The sequence below is a fragment of the Nesoenas mayeri genome, assembly GCF_963082525.1.
Source record: "Nesoenas mayeri genome assembly, chromosome: 2".
Taxonomy (NCBI): Eukaryota; Metazoa; Chordata; class Aves; order Columbiformes; family Columbidae; genus Nesoenas; species Nesoenas mayeri.
The window spans coordinates 13,485,367-13,500,534 of NC_137543.1; positions in this window are offsets into that span (position 1 = coordinate 13,485,367).

The following is a 15,168-nucleotide window of genomic DNA, read 5'->3' on the forward strand; positions in this document are numbered from 1 at the left end:
GTAAGGTGTGAGTGTTCCTTTAACCTAGAAGATGAGGGCTTTTCATGGGCACAGGATCATTCTGACTAAACAATAATAATAAAGGTTCCTTCTTATGAGGTGGAAAAGCTGGCTTTTCTGTCGCAAACATGATAGATATTGGCATGGCATGGAGACCACAGAAAGTTTCCATCCCTTTTGTCTCCGTGTGTCCTCTGCCTGTGTGATACCTTCATCTGTCCTCTCATGGCTGTAGACCCCTTGCTGACCTGGTGTTTGGCCTGTAGTCGTGTGGGTCGTGCTGCTGCAGAACCTCGTTCCTTGAGGAGCTGCTGGCAGACAGCATCAGTGATACCAGCCAAGTCTGACACCAGGAGGGATCTGGGTTCACACCAGCAACAAGGAGCTGTGATGCTTTTAGAAATCAGTTTGGCACCGGACACAAAAACAACTGTGATCGCAGCACTGTGCAAAGTCCAGCTCCTCATATTGAACCTTCAGTGCTGTGGATGGGAGGCCTGGAAAATTGTCAGAAACCCACATCTGGCATAAAATGAAAGAGGAACAGAGCCAGTGGGGAAGGGGAGGCAGGAGGAGAAGTATCACTGGGAGTCATGGTGGTTGAGATGGGATCTAAGATGGTGCGTACATGTGAGGGATGGCGGCTGCTGCTGTGGAGCTGTACTTAGAGTGCAATGGATGGATGGTCAAACGGGGAAGGGTGAGAGAAAACATTAGTTAGGTGCTAAAAACTGGGCTGATGGGGGGCAAAAGTGATGAGTCGGCGGGATAGAGTTAGGGAAATGAAGGAGGACTGACAATTAGCTTATAAGAAATGAAGGAAAGGAAGAAAGGGGAAAGGAAGAAAAGGGAAAGAGAACATGCTTCAAAATCTTATCAAACAAACCAACTATATTAAAACCTTGTGCGGGCGTGTGGTCCTTTATGGATATTAAGGCGGCGAGAAGGGATGTGCTGTGCCAGTACTCTTTGAGCTCTGATGGTGGGTGTTGCTGTGAAAATCAGAGATGCTTTTGTTGATGAGCTTTAGAGACTGTATTTTGATACTTTGATTAACCTACTTGAAAAGTTTTGGTTCTGCACGGTTTTCTTCACAGTTTCAGGGTTTTCTTTTCAAGTTTTGTATGACTTACTTGGCAGAGAGGTGCAGTTTTCTTCATTTCAAAATGGAAATTGAATAAATTGGGGGAAAAAAAATCTGTACATCTCAACAGCAGATAGAAGCCAAGAAATTTCGCTTTCGACTGACTTCAAATGAAGCCATCTTCATTAATGTGTATTTCAGAATATTGCTTAATCTTCATCATTAGTGTTATCATAGATGGTGGATTTAATTCAAGAGACAAAAAGGTTAAGTCGGCATGTGAATGGCTGTGGTATATTCCTTTCACTGAAGTGAGCGTTCATCTTGGTGACACCTCTGTTGCGGCTCCAGCAAATGTACTTTTCCAGGGGAGGTTTGGTGAGGAACAGCTGCTTGCCCAACTGTTCATAGTACAGACCTCACTCTGGTGTTATGTGAGTTCTTCTTAAGAAAGGCATGAATGTGTGTTGTTTTAGATGAGCATTATAAACTGAACCACAATTCAAGGATCATCTTTAATTGAAATGTAAAATAATGTCATTTATCCTGTGGTACATGCATGTCATTTCTCAATAGTTCCAACTGAATTTGGATAGCCTTCTACAGAGATGATGGACAAGTGATGGATGTTGTTTATCCTGCCTTTAGCAAGTAGATGGTGAGGTGGACTGAAAACTGCCTGAGCAGCTGGGCCCAGCTGTCCAGTTGGAGACCAGTCACTGGTCAATACTGGGCCCAGTACTGTTTAACCTCATCATTAATGAACCTGGATGATTGAGCAGAGTGCTCTGTCAGCACATTTTCAGATGATACAAAAGTGGGAGGAGTGGCTTATACACCGGAGGGTTGAGCTGCCATCCAGAGGGACCTGGACAGGCTGGAGAAATGTGCTGACAGGAACCTTATGGAGTCCAACAAAGGGATATGCCACGTGTCGCCCTGGGCAGGAGTAGCTTCATGAGCCAATCCCAGAAAAGGCTCTTGGTGGACACCAAGTTGACCATGAGCCAGCAATGTGCCCATGTGGCAAACTTGGCCACCAGCTTCCTGCGCTCTATTAGGCTGGGCATTGCCAGCAGGGCAAGGGAGCTGATCCTTCCATTCTGCTCAGCCCTGGTGAGATATGTCTGGGTGCTGCGCCCAAAGCTGGGCTCCCCAGTATGAGAGAGACATGGATGTACTGGAGTGATTCCAGTAAAGGCCACAAAGATGGTTGAGGAACTTGAGCGTCTGCCACATAAGCAAAAGGCTGAGAGAGCCTGGAGAAGCGAAGGCTCAGGTGTGAACACTTGACTGGGGAGGAGTGGAAAAGAGAGCCAGGTGGTTCTCAGTGGTTCCCAGTAGCAGGACAGGAAATTCCATTTAAACACAAAAAACTCCCAACATTTTATTCGGAGGATGCTCAAACACTGGAGCGGGTTGCCAAGAGAGGTTGTGGAGTCTCCGTCCTCAGAGATATGAACGCCTGACTGGAAGCAGCCCTGAGCAACATGCAGCTGACCCCGCTTTGAGAAAGGGGTTGGACTAAGCCATCTCTGGAGGACCCTTCCCACCTCAGTCTTGATGCGATTTTGTGAGTAGGATATATATTTGTTAAAACTGCAATTGTTCCGAGGGTTTTGGTGGCGGGGGCAGGGGGGAAGAGAGAGAAAACAAGCACTGTGTAGCTAAAAGTTCACTGGTAATTAGAGCCTGGAAACATCACTATGGTCAAGTCCTCGTTTTACCTCTTACAGGATTCTCTGTTCTTGCCAGAGAAGGAAGGATGCATGTTTTGAATTACACTGGGAGGCTGTTGGTTCTTGAAGCCTAGTTTGGAAAAAGTGTCTTTCAGTTTCCTAGTGGGAAGAAGCTCCTGCAATTAGCACAGGATGTGCTTGGTGTTACCTGTGTGAGGGATGTACCACAGCTGGGGGGATTCCTGGGAGAGCTCGTGTGCTTCTCTGCCTCCTTTCTGGCAGCAAGCAGGACCTTTTTTACTTCTTAAGTGTATCTTTGATTTGCTGCTTATTTCTGTCTCTCTTCTCTTTTCATGTGTATTGGCTTAGGGACACGGTTTAGTGGTGGACTTGGCAGTGTCAGGTAACAGGTGGACTTGATGATCTTAAAGGTCTTTTCTGACCTAAAGGATTCTGTGGCTCTGTGACTCCAGGTCGGTTGGCTCTGGGCAGACTGGGCTACAACAGCTGCAGGGGCTGATCTCTCTGGAATGAGTTACTTGAGCGCACGTGAGAAACGCAGCCTAATCCTTCTGTAACTTGCAGGGCTTCGCATGAAATAGCTCTTCTCCTACAGGCCAAGTTCATCTCATTGCAACCACTTAACATTATCCCTGCCCTCTGGGCCGTTCTCCTTCTGAGAGTGGTTATTTTCTCATCAGTGCTGGAGAATATTGATCAGTGCAGGATAATAACTTGGCAGCTTTTAAGGGCTCTTTCTGAACTGCAGGTGACAGCAGTGGAAATGGGTATTTCTTCTTGTCTGGAGAGGAGAGAGAAGAAAACTGAAGAATTTTGTTCTAAACCGTCTTCAATACTAATTTATAGTTTAAAGAGTGGCTGAGATGGGGATATAATCTGCAGTTGACTGGTGGTGGGCATAAGGAAAAGGCTGGTTGTAATGTAAGTGAGAAAGATGGTAGCAATTGGAGCTCCTGAAATACCATCTGTTAAATAGTAATATTGGTTTCTAGGCACTCCACTGGTGTAATTAACGTGTGGGTTGTGGGACTGCAGCTGGAGAAGAGAATTTTCTTCTACATATATTTATCACTGTAAATCAAAAAACTGGAGGGAGATTTAAAAACAAAAAAAACCCCCCAAAACTGTTGCTTTATGCAAATATTAGATAAAAACCACCTCTTGCGCACAGTGAGATTTTAAAGCCGCTGGAGAACATAGAGGCTGTTATTTAATTGCAAATCAACCCTGTTTTTCCCGACTAATTCTGCTTTTCATCCCTTTGCTGCGTTACGATGTGTGTGCATTGTGGGGGAGCCCATCAGGCAGCTGCGCCAACAACGTCTGGTTAAACTGTCAAACCCAGAGGCGCTGGGTGACCTTGGGAAACGCACGAGTGTGACACAATGAAAACACGTTTTTGTTTCCAGCTGTCTGCATTAGGCTCCTGGATCTCAGGATTCTTTTGCAGTCAGGACTTCTGGGTCCCTCTGGAAGTAGCGTGAATCCGCTATACCAGAGCCTGAGTCTGAGCAGAGATCCTGCGGTAAACCTGTACCTTGGGAGTGTTTAAAATGATGCTTGTTCTGCGCAATTTTCCAGGTGAGCAGTAGAAGCTTTAGGCTGATCCTTCCCCACAGGGATGCAGGGTTGGATTACTCCACCAAGGAAGAAATCCCGCTGCCTCTTGCATAGACAAGGAGATAGACCCTTTTTGTTTTCATGCTTTCCTCTCCAACTCATGGCAAAGTCATCCCCTTGGCATTTCCCTGCCCAGCACCTCCAGGGACGAGTGATGAAGAGGTAATTCCAAGGGGGCAGAGAATGATTCAGGATGGGTGTGTTTCCCCATGTTTCCTCACACTGATGCTCAACCCTGTGGCACCATCTCAGCACTCAGATAATGTTCAGCAAAAGCTGGTGAGAGCTGTTGTCTCTGGACTCAGGCTGGATGCTGGGAAGGCTTTCAGCTGGACTGGAGGTAGCAAGAGAGAAGGGTCAGGTTCCAAAATATAGGAGAAGAACAGAGGATGGTGAGACAGTAGACAATTGCTATGAATATTTTGCATGGTGGGAGGGTCACTTGGAGTGGAGCAGGGTTGGATCCTGAATACTTTTGGACATCTGGATTGACCTGAACATGACATTTAAAAGAAAACGTAAGATTTCAAAAAATGTTGAAACTCAGAGGAATTGCAGGTAACAGGCAGAATGACTCCCGATCATTGATGCTTGCAGATTTAACCCAATCAGACAAAGGATGCTTCATATGCAAACTTGAAATAAACTGGTTTAAATGCTTTGGCAGTATTTGAACCCTAGAAATTAAGGACTCACCCAGGAAGTGTCTCAGTTGTACAGAGACTTTCCTTGTTTCTCACAAATGCTTTTGTGTGTGTCCTTAAGGTCTCCCAGGGGCCAACTGATCAGCATGAGACCCCTGCAGCTGTGGCTGGAGCTTGGGATTTGCTGCTTGCAAGTGCAGCCTTGTCTTAAGGGAGCTGCACTGCTGAACAAAGCTCCTTCCCATTAGTGTCTGAGGACGCCTTGGACACTGAACACTTAACGTGAAATGAGACTGGTCTTGTTAAACACTGGGAAATTGTTGCTGACAAGTGTTTGTGACAATTTGTAAACGAACAAGAGATCATAGAAAGTGAGGGCCGTGCCTGTGTTTTTGAAAGTAAATGTAAATATTAGGCTTGGAGAGAATCAAAATTGTGTTGCAATCTGTTCTTCAGGCTGTTGGTGAGTACTGTTTCATGAAGGCTTTCCCATTTGGAGTAATCATCTGTTGTGCCTTTGTACAGAGGCTTTTCAGGTTGTCACCTGTCTCCAGAGCTGGTCAAGACTGAGAAAACAAGAAGACCAGATGTGAGCAGAGGTTGATATCTGATACAGAATCATAGAATCATTTCGGTTGGAAGAGACCCTCAGGATCATTGAGTCCAACCACAGCCTAACTCTGGCACTAAACCACATCCCTAAGAACCTCATCTAAACACCTTTTAAACACCTCCAGGGATGGTGTCTCCACCACTTCCCTGGGCAGCCTGTTCCAGTGCCTGACAACCCTTTCCGTGACAAATTTTTTCCTAATATCCAATCTAAACCTCCCCTGGTGCAACTTGAGGCCATTTCCTCTCATCCTATCACTTGTTACTTGGGAGAAGAGAAGGCACAGCCCGCTGGAACATCATGGTGAGGATGAGGTGCTTAAACCCATCTTCAGAAGTAAGAGCCCATGAGACCAGCAACATTAAGTACTGAGAAATCACGAGCAAGAGTTACTGATTTGGACCCTCTTGCTCTACTAAGGGTGCTGATAAAAATGTATTTATTAATAGATGCCTGTGATAATTAGAAAAGATAATAGTGTGACTTAGTTCCCGTGCAAGGGTGAAAGCAGGTGTCCAGAGGGCCACGCAGCCATGGCAAGGAAGCGTGCTGTCACCTGTCTGTTGGTGGCTTGGTTACAGCCTGGTCTTGAAAGATGGTAGAAAGAAAAGGAGTCAGGTAAGAGAAATTTCCAGAGATCATCTCAGAACATCAGGTCTTTGGTGAAGATAGTGTGTTTGGGGCACAAAGACCAAACACAGATGTGTTGCTGAGTTTAACCTGGCCGACACGCCCGTGATGTTTGTTGCCTTTTAGATGAAGTGTATTTGAGAACAAATATTATTTGGAGGCAGAAGGAGGAATTTACAGCTTGGTGAGCAATTATTTGTATTTCTCGTAACCTCTGTCTGCACTGCTGTAAAATCTTGGGCATCGCTTTGGAGGTTTGGGTATAAATCTGAATAAATTAATAGCAGCACGAAATGAAAATACATGAACCATTAGTTATATATTTGGAAGGCAGAGCAGCCTCTTGGGTCTTGCCAACAGGTTCTCCTGGAGCAGAACTCTATTTACGCCCTTGAGACAGACCCGACAGGCACCACAGCGCTCGTGCGAATCAGATGTGAGAGTCTCTTCCACATTTCTGAGAATTATGGGCTGCTTTCATTGGTGTGATCCAGGTGTTCCCTACATTTGTCCTGCAAGCCAGCCACCCCACACAGGTGAAGAACCAGAACGAAGCGGTAGTCATCACTTGCAGGTGGGTGTTTTTAGTGGTTTTGTGTTTTGCAGCAATTCACAGCTACCTGCAACTGTTAACGAGAATAAATCCAACGTGCAGGTGGAATAGTTTCCCAGTGAAGAGTGAAATTTCATCAAAATGGAAATGTTTACCTGATACCTGCTGATTTTTATGGGGCTCTATCTGGAAGATCTCTTTGCTTGCATTTAAGTGCCAAAGTGTTTCATTTAGACGTAGGTCTGCAAAGAGATTATTGTAATCCCTTAAGTGTAATACAATATTCTAAGTTGAGTGAGTGGAAAAGATGCAAATAAAAAGTGCCAGAAGGAGCAGAAACAGAGTTTGTTCCCTAAGAAATGCACATTTAAAAGAAAAGTTAAAATGTTGAAGCTCCTTGTCAGGTGCACTACCAGCAATATTTGTGCTGATTGATAAGACATGTTGTAGGAGAATTTATTATTATTATTATTTATTATAAGACATGTTTTAGAATAATTTATTATGATGTTTGACCTTAGTATGTGGTGCATTTAGGGGCTTTATAATTAAGGACTGGAGCATCCATATGATTACTCAGTCTGATCTCCTGAGCTTCTGGCATTTTATAATTCTCTTCTAAATTCTCTCTTTTATTTACTTAAACTGATACTTAATGCATTGCTTAGGCATTGCAGTGAGAATAAATTGAGATGGACTGGCGCAGAGGAGGAATCTGGTACATGTTGTAGAGCTTCATCTACTTCCACCTTCCTTTCCATAGCGTAGAGGGAGTGGCTGGTGGGCCCCAGGCCTCCTGCCATGGAGCTGTGGAGCACAAGGTCTGATGGCTGCCCACCTGAAAGCATCTGCTCCCAGAGGCCACACCACGTTCCTCTGCTCCCCTGGGCAGCCATCACCACCTGGCTGTTTGGGACCTTATAGGCATTGTTCAGCAATCAGCCTCGAGCAATTAGTTGTGAAGAGATGCCACTATTCTGTAAAGATGCCAGGCTCTGGATGGGTTTGGGATCTTGATGTATTTATTCAAAATAGTTCACGTGCTGGAAAGCAAGATAATCCTCTTTGCAGGTGCTGCCACAGGCACTGACTGGAGACACTCAAGGCCAGGATGGACGGGGCTCTGAGCAACCTGATCTGGGTGAAGATGTCTCTGCTCATTGCAGGGGGTTGGACTGGATGACCTTGAAGGGCTCTTCCAACCCAAACTATTCTGTGATTCTATGACTCAATGTTAAGCAGCTCAATGTTAAGGCAAACCGAGCCCCTTCTTCAGGGGACGCTGAAATGTCACCGTCCCCTTTGCAGACACACGAGTGTGTGCATAGAGCCGGGTTGGGGAGGGATGTCCCTGTGCTGTGCCACCACAGAGCAGGAAGGGGTGCGTGTGGGACAGACACCCTAAATTACACGCCATTTGTGTCCGAGGTAGATAGTGTCAGGCTGGGAGGAAAGCTATCTCCCTTCCCAGCTATATGTATTTTCATCTTATCTCCTTTCTGCTCATATTTTTTTATACCTTGACTTTCCAATTTCTGTCTTTCCTTATACTGCAAAGATCAGTTCTTTCAACTTGCATGGAGGGAAGAATGAATAACTTGTGGAAGGAGTGAATGATTTCACGGCTAAGGCGGCTGAATGCATTGTTCAGTATATTCACAACAGACTGAAAAGGGGAATGAATAATAATGACACTAAACCTTTGGGGGCAGTAAAAAATCAGGCTGAGTGGGAAGAATTCTAGAAGGATCTTTCAAGGCATAGTGACTGGGCAGAAAAACATGAGATTCAAATATGCACAAATACGCTGGGATATACATGGACAAAAGCAATTCTAACTTCTTGTATAAAATGTTTGGCTCTGAGCTGAGCATTACCAGTCAGGAGTTCTGTACCTGGACTATTATGGCTTATGTTATGAAAACATTGGCTTGATTGCTCAACAGTGGTCAAAAAACCAAATTGGTCTACCCAGGAATTAGTAGGAAAAGGATGAAACAGCAAATTTTGGGACTGCTGAGCCATGTCATGCAATCCAGCTAATGACCAACTTGGGGTATGGAAAACTGTAGTCAAATGTGTCATATGAGCACTTAAATAGCAGTAAGCAGGTGTTATTCATAAAAGTATGACTATACTGGAGCACAGGCAGAGCAAATTCATACCCAAAACCCCTCAGACGTTTATCTGTAAGCATCACTGCTGGTGTGGTGTACAGCAGAAAATTCACAGCGATGCAGTGTAAGTTTTTACTGGCTCAAGTTCAGGGCTGAGCACATAATTCATGGGAGGCAAAGCTACCGCTGAATTATTCAGTGCTTGCTGAACAAGTGTTGAAAACCCAGTTGCACCAAATCACCGCACTAACGTAACTTTTTATTTCTTTTCATATGCCACAACATGCAAAGCCAGGACCCTCTAGCAGTTGCAGCTCATTCTTTATAGGCTTGATAGGGAAAAAAAAATGTTTGATATATAAGAATAAGTGTATAGTGAGATATCAATGGCTTTTTTTTTTGATAAAAGACTGCATGATAGTGTGTCTGAAAGTCATGTGGCAGGCATTGGTGGCTGAGATGGCAGCAGGGCCACCCTGCTCTGGCTGCTCTGTGTGTTTAGGGAAGGGAAAATGTTTCAGTCCTCTCCTCCTGAGAAGACTGAGCCCATTTCTCTGCTCACACACCTGGTGCTCCTTGTTCTTTGCATCCTGGGCAAAGCATGCAGAGCATCGCCAGCAGCGGGTGACTCAAAGAGCAATGACCACTTGCAGGGCCCGTGGTCCAGGCCTGCAGGAGCAGGCGGGCAGCGAGGACAGAACAGTGTGTGTGGTTTGTGCATCACCACTAACCACCCTCAGGAGACTGGGAACCCCTGAGGGCGTCAGGAATCGTGCTGAGGTTTAATTTATCAAGCAATAAGAAGCTGTCGTTTCCAGAGGTTGTAAGATACATCTGGTGTTTGTTAAAGACTGGAAATTACTGCAAATGAGATTGATGGAATTTGAAAGTGAAACTCCATGCCTTGGGGAAAAATGAAATGTTTTACATCTTATTTTCAAGGTTACTGAATTTTTGAAGCTTGCCTTAGAGAGTGGACCACATCTTCATTTGGCATAAACATTGTGCAATTAATGTGAAGCATGTACTGACTTTGCCAGGTTACCAAATGACTTCAGATGTAATTTTCTAAAATCCATTGTGTAAGGGTTTTCTTGTTTCTCCCTATGTAGTTGTAGGGATTTTTTTGTAAAGGGGAAAGTAATTGGCTGATTATGCACACAGCATTGACTAAAAGACAAAATAAAGCAGGAAAACAGGTTAAAATGCCTATCTGCTTTCTCAGAAGCCTTGGCATGTTTTCTGGTTGCATAAATACACACCTTTGGGCCAGGCATGTGGCTATTTGAATGATGGTTGGTTTAAAAGGTAACTCCTTCCCCAATGTTCAGTGGCATTAGTGTGCAAGCCATTGATCTTAGAAATGGGACTAGTGAGAAGGTTGCTGGTGAGGTGGTCAGAGATAAATAGTATCTTTGGGAAAATCACTACTGGATGAGAAAATATAATCTGCAGAATAACACAAAACATGGCATGTTAATAATATGAACACACACACAAAAAAATGGCCTGTTGTTGATTATCTGTTTTTCCTTCCCTTCTGATACAGTGATACCACTGCAGAGCTCTAGATCTACTAGTTGTTTTTCCCAGGTTGAAGTTCTTGTTAATGAGTGCTGTCCAGGGTTCCCTGAAAACAGTAGAAACCTGGTTAAATCCAATTGATTAGAGATTTCATTCAAGACGTTTCCAGACCTGCAGTGTCAAGTTCCTCATTGGTGATGGGCATCACACAGGAAAACTGCGCTTGCAGAAGCCCCTGGAGATTTCTGTAGCGCACATGGTGAGGCTGAGGCCAGCACTGGTAATTGGCCTTTCTCACATTGCTAAGGTGCTGCAGTTATCTCTGTCATGGTCTAAATAAACAGTGCTAAATCTTTTAAACTGAATTTCAAATGACTCTGCCAACAGCCGTCATTCAAGGCTCCCCAGCATATTGCTCAGGTCCAGTTGACAGCTCTTAGGCATCCACCTGAAACAAAAATCTCCTTGCTCAGATGTTCAGTAACCTCTTATCCAGCAGGACCTCAGCCATTCTGGGAAAACGTTTAAAAAAACCCCAGTTATTTTGTTTTCTCCCTGGTGAAGGTGACCTTAAATGCCCTTACATGCATTGATTCAAAACTTCTACTCTGAGCTTAGGTAAGTGCATTACACCCTAAACCCATTCCAAATAGCTAAAATCCTTTTCTGTATTTCATTTTAAGTTTCCGTGGCTGGCTCCGTCATGTGGGCCCCGAACTGGTTGTTAAAGAACAAAGTAAAAAACTGTTTTTATGCCTGTGGGTTAAACACATCTCACAAATTGTGTTTTCAAGTTAAACGTGCATATAGGTAATCCATTCTGATCTGGCTTTCCTGTGGTTACACATACAGATAAGAACTGTTATTAAACAGTTTGATTTATCTCTCTTTCCAGCCCCTTTCAGATTAAATAACCATTATTTTTTCCATTATGGCTTATTACTATGCCATTAAAAATTATGAGCAAACATTAGATTTAATCACTCCAGTGTTGCAAAGTTTGATTGATGGATTCCTGAGACAGCTTCTCAAAATACTAAGTTCTCTATCTATCTTAACACAAAGTATTGTCATGACACATTTTTATTAGGCAGGAAGCAGTGATTTGGAGGAAAAAAAAAAACCTTATTAAAGTTCTTAGTTTCAGCTTGAATGTGTATGCCTGAATCTGCACCTCCAGCACTTTGCTTGTCAAAGTTATTAGGTCTATTTTTTCCCTGGACAAATAGTTTAAACTGTGTTTATTTATGCAGTTCATTTTCCTGTGCTGAAGCATCCCCAGTTCACATCCTTTTTTTATTGGCTTTCTTTTATGGGGCAATCCACAGGGGTCAGTCCTAACCCACCTCCCAGCCCCACTGCTGTGCTGTTCTCCATGAACCCTGTGGGGGTTACAGGACCTTGTTGCTGCTCCCATCACCAGCAGTAGGCTGAGGGGAGAGACACTGAAATAAAGTGATGATGAGAGTGTTCCTTGCTGTTTAAAGGCAGTAATGGGGTTAAAATCCTTTGAGGACTTTGTTGTTTTCTTCTGCTGTCTTTCAGAGTTTGACTGTTCTGGCCTTTTGCACTTGGGTTTTGAAGTAGGTTGTTCTCTGCAGAAACTAAGCAGACTTTGGTGTCTTCTTATGGAAATGAAGCTCTTGACATAATGCGAATGAAAATATGTAGTGTTGGCTTTTACTGTCTGAAATGGTTTCTTCTGCTGCTCGGAGCTTCGGAACAGACCCTGTGACTGTGTCACGAAGAGTCTCCTTTGCTATTAACTCCATGAGAGTGGCCGGTGTTTTTATGGGTCATCTCGAAAGGTCTCGTTTGGTTTGGTTTAGCATTGTGCTTTCAGTAGTTCACTCTGCATAACTTCTGTAAGCAGAAATCATCCTTCTTGTGAGTGACCTAATCAACCGATTTTACGCTTGACCAACATGTGTTATAAATGATTTCCTTAGACCTCATTTTTAAATTCTGTAGACTCTTAAATAAAAGTCGTCTGGTTGGCTGAGGCCAAGTGTAGAGAGTCAGAATGTCTTTTAGGTATGAATAATCATTAAATTGGCAGCAATGACAGCAAAGTAATACCCCCTGTAATTTAAAACCTGAGAACACCCTTCAATTACAATTTCCACTCTTTTACACTGGAAACCACACTGACTTTTTAAATTTGTCAAGCAGAAAGCTACAGGACAGATGGAGGCAGACAAAGCGATAAACGTCTGAGCCAATACACCTTTGATCAATGGTTTGTACTTTTCCAAGGAAGATGCGCTGTTAAGATTCATAGAGCTCATTTTGTTGTCACTAAAAACCATTTGCTCTTCCCACCCCCTCAGCTTTTTGTCATTACTTTTTTAAAATTAAGGGTAGAATTAGATTTGTGGTGTCTAGGTATATCAGTCCCCTTTATATTTAGTGGAGGGAGGTGGATCTTGCGGAGGGTGGGCTACTGTACCCACCTCAGTCCCTTCTATAGGATGGGCAGCACCTGCTCTTGGAGGAACCCGTTTTCCTCTCCTGATGAGAGGATCCCAGACAACTTGTGCTTGTCTTTTGGAACAGCCAAAGTTCAGCAAGGTAAATCCTGCCTGCAGGCAAATCTACCTATCAAAGCAACACAGAATTTCATTTAGTATCACATATAAAAGCTTTTCACCAATACCCGCTTCAACTGAATTCGGTTATCGTTTGAATTCTATTAAATTTAAGAAAACTGCAGAATTTTGGTTTCTCTCTTGAGATCTGTAGCTGGTATAAATATTTTATTGACATGAATTATATGGGTCCTCCTAAAGGAATGTCTCAATTTTATTTTTGTCAAACTTTCATGGGAAAATGGGTTGACTCTAAAACCCCTTTCAAGTACTTTCTCTTGTATAATATCTTCTTGCTGTAAAGTTAGTTTTCTTAGTAGCGTGAGTCCTGAAAGATATATAGAAGTGAATCCTGGGAGTTCTAAAAATATTAAAACTAATACTTAACTTCCTAATGATCTGCTTTAGGATCCAGTATCTTGTGACTTAGTAGGCATGGATGTGAAACCTGTTTCCCTCTGTGTAAATCAGAAACACTTGCCCTGGGTGGAGGACACAGCCTTCGCCTTTCAGTGAACACGTTCTGCCAGAGCATAGGGAGTTATTGTCAGCTCAGCATCGGGGAACAACCATCAGCACAACTGCGACAGGTGGAGGAGACAAATTTGTGTAATAATCTTTATGGCTGTCCTGATTGCTCACTTGATGGAAGATCATCATTTAGCCACATTAACTTGATCGCTACAAATCGTGCCTGTAACCTAAATGTGTCTGTGGTCCATGTCGGGCTCTGGTCGGTGCTGGGGCAGTGGAGGGATGTCTGAAGAGCCACAGCTGTTTGAAATAAGAGTAGAAGAAGACAGGAGTCATTGTCTGTACAGAGGGGATGTGACACAATGGGGTGGCCCCACAAGACAGATGAGAACAAACACCCATTGCCTCTGCTGTTTCCCTGCCAAAAGAGCTCATAGAATCATAGAATGTCCTGAGTTGGAAGGGACCCATAGGGATCATCGAGTACAACTCCTGTCCCTGCATAGGACACCTCCAAAATTCACACCAAGTGTCTGAGGGCATTGTCCAATCACTTCTTGAACACTGTCAGGCTTGGGACCTCCCCTGTCTCCTTGTGCAGGGGAAGCATCACAGCGGGAGGAGGTTTAGGAAGCAGCTGAGGTGAGGTGTGTGTGTAAGTACAGGTGAGTTCTTGTCCCTGGGCAGGTGGACTGCAGTCTCCAGGGAAGAGAAAAACACTTGCTACATTCCTTGATCAGGCTTTGTGCGTGACCTTGAGCAGTTATTTCAGATTTGCACCTCAAGTGCCCGCTTATAAAATGAGATGATGGCACCGACTCACTTGTCTCACATGGATGTGCAGAAATATCTGGAGAGGCTGGATAAGCACCAGCAGTTCTGGTGGATGGGAAAGCTGCCAGTCACTGTTTTCCGGTGGCCTCCCCACCAAACTGAGGAGCAGAGGGACATCTCTTGTGTGCGCCTTGTGCATAATGGAGAATAATGGCAGCTTTTAATGGCTTCGTTCAAAATTGCACTGAGAGCAAATGATCTGGTTTATGGTTAATCTTAGCTGCTTGGTTAAGAGAGGAGGAGAGCTACGGCTTCCTCTCCTCCCATACAGAGCAATGACAAAGCACTAAATGATGATGGGAAGTATCTCCATGGATTAGAAGTGATGAGCTGCAGGATGCAAGAGGCAGCAGAAGGGGCAGGGGCCAAGAAACCTTTGCAAGGTGAGCAGATGAGCAGCAGCTGTCTCCAAATAGATGCTGCTGTTTTCCTCACAAAAACACCTAAGACGCTTGAGAGTTTAATTGGAGATTTATGAAGGCAAGAGGGAAAGGTGAAGGGATGCATGGCAGCTGGCCAATGCTTTATGGGTGACAGCAGCTTCCTTAAAATAAACGAGGCTGTTAAGAAATTATTGTGTTCTTGCTGTATAGTTATCAACATGCATAGGCAAATGAGCAAATGAATCATTTAATTAGCTTATTCACAGTGTTTTATGCCCAATGAATACTAATTTAGGCCGTGTCAGGAAAAAGGTGAGGTTATTTCTAGTGTATCTAATTATAACATAAGTAGTTTTCCTTCTCGCTATAATGTTGAGATGCTCAGTTAAAATCTGAAGTGAACT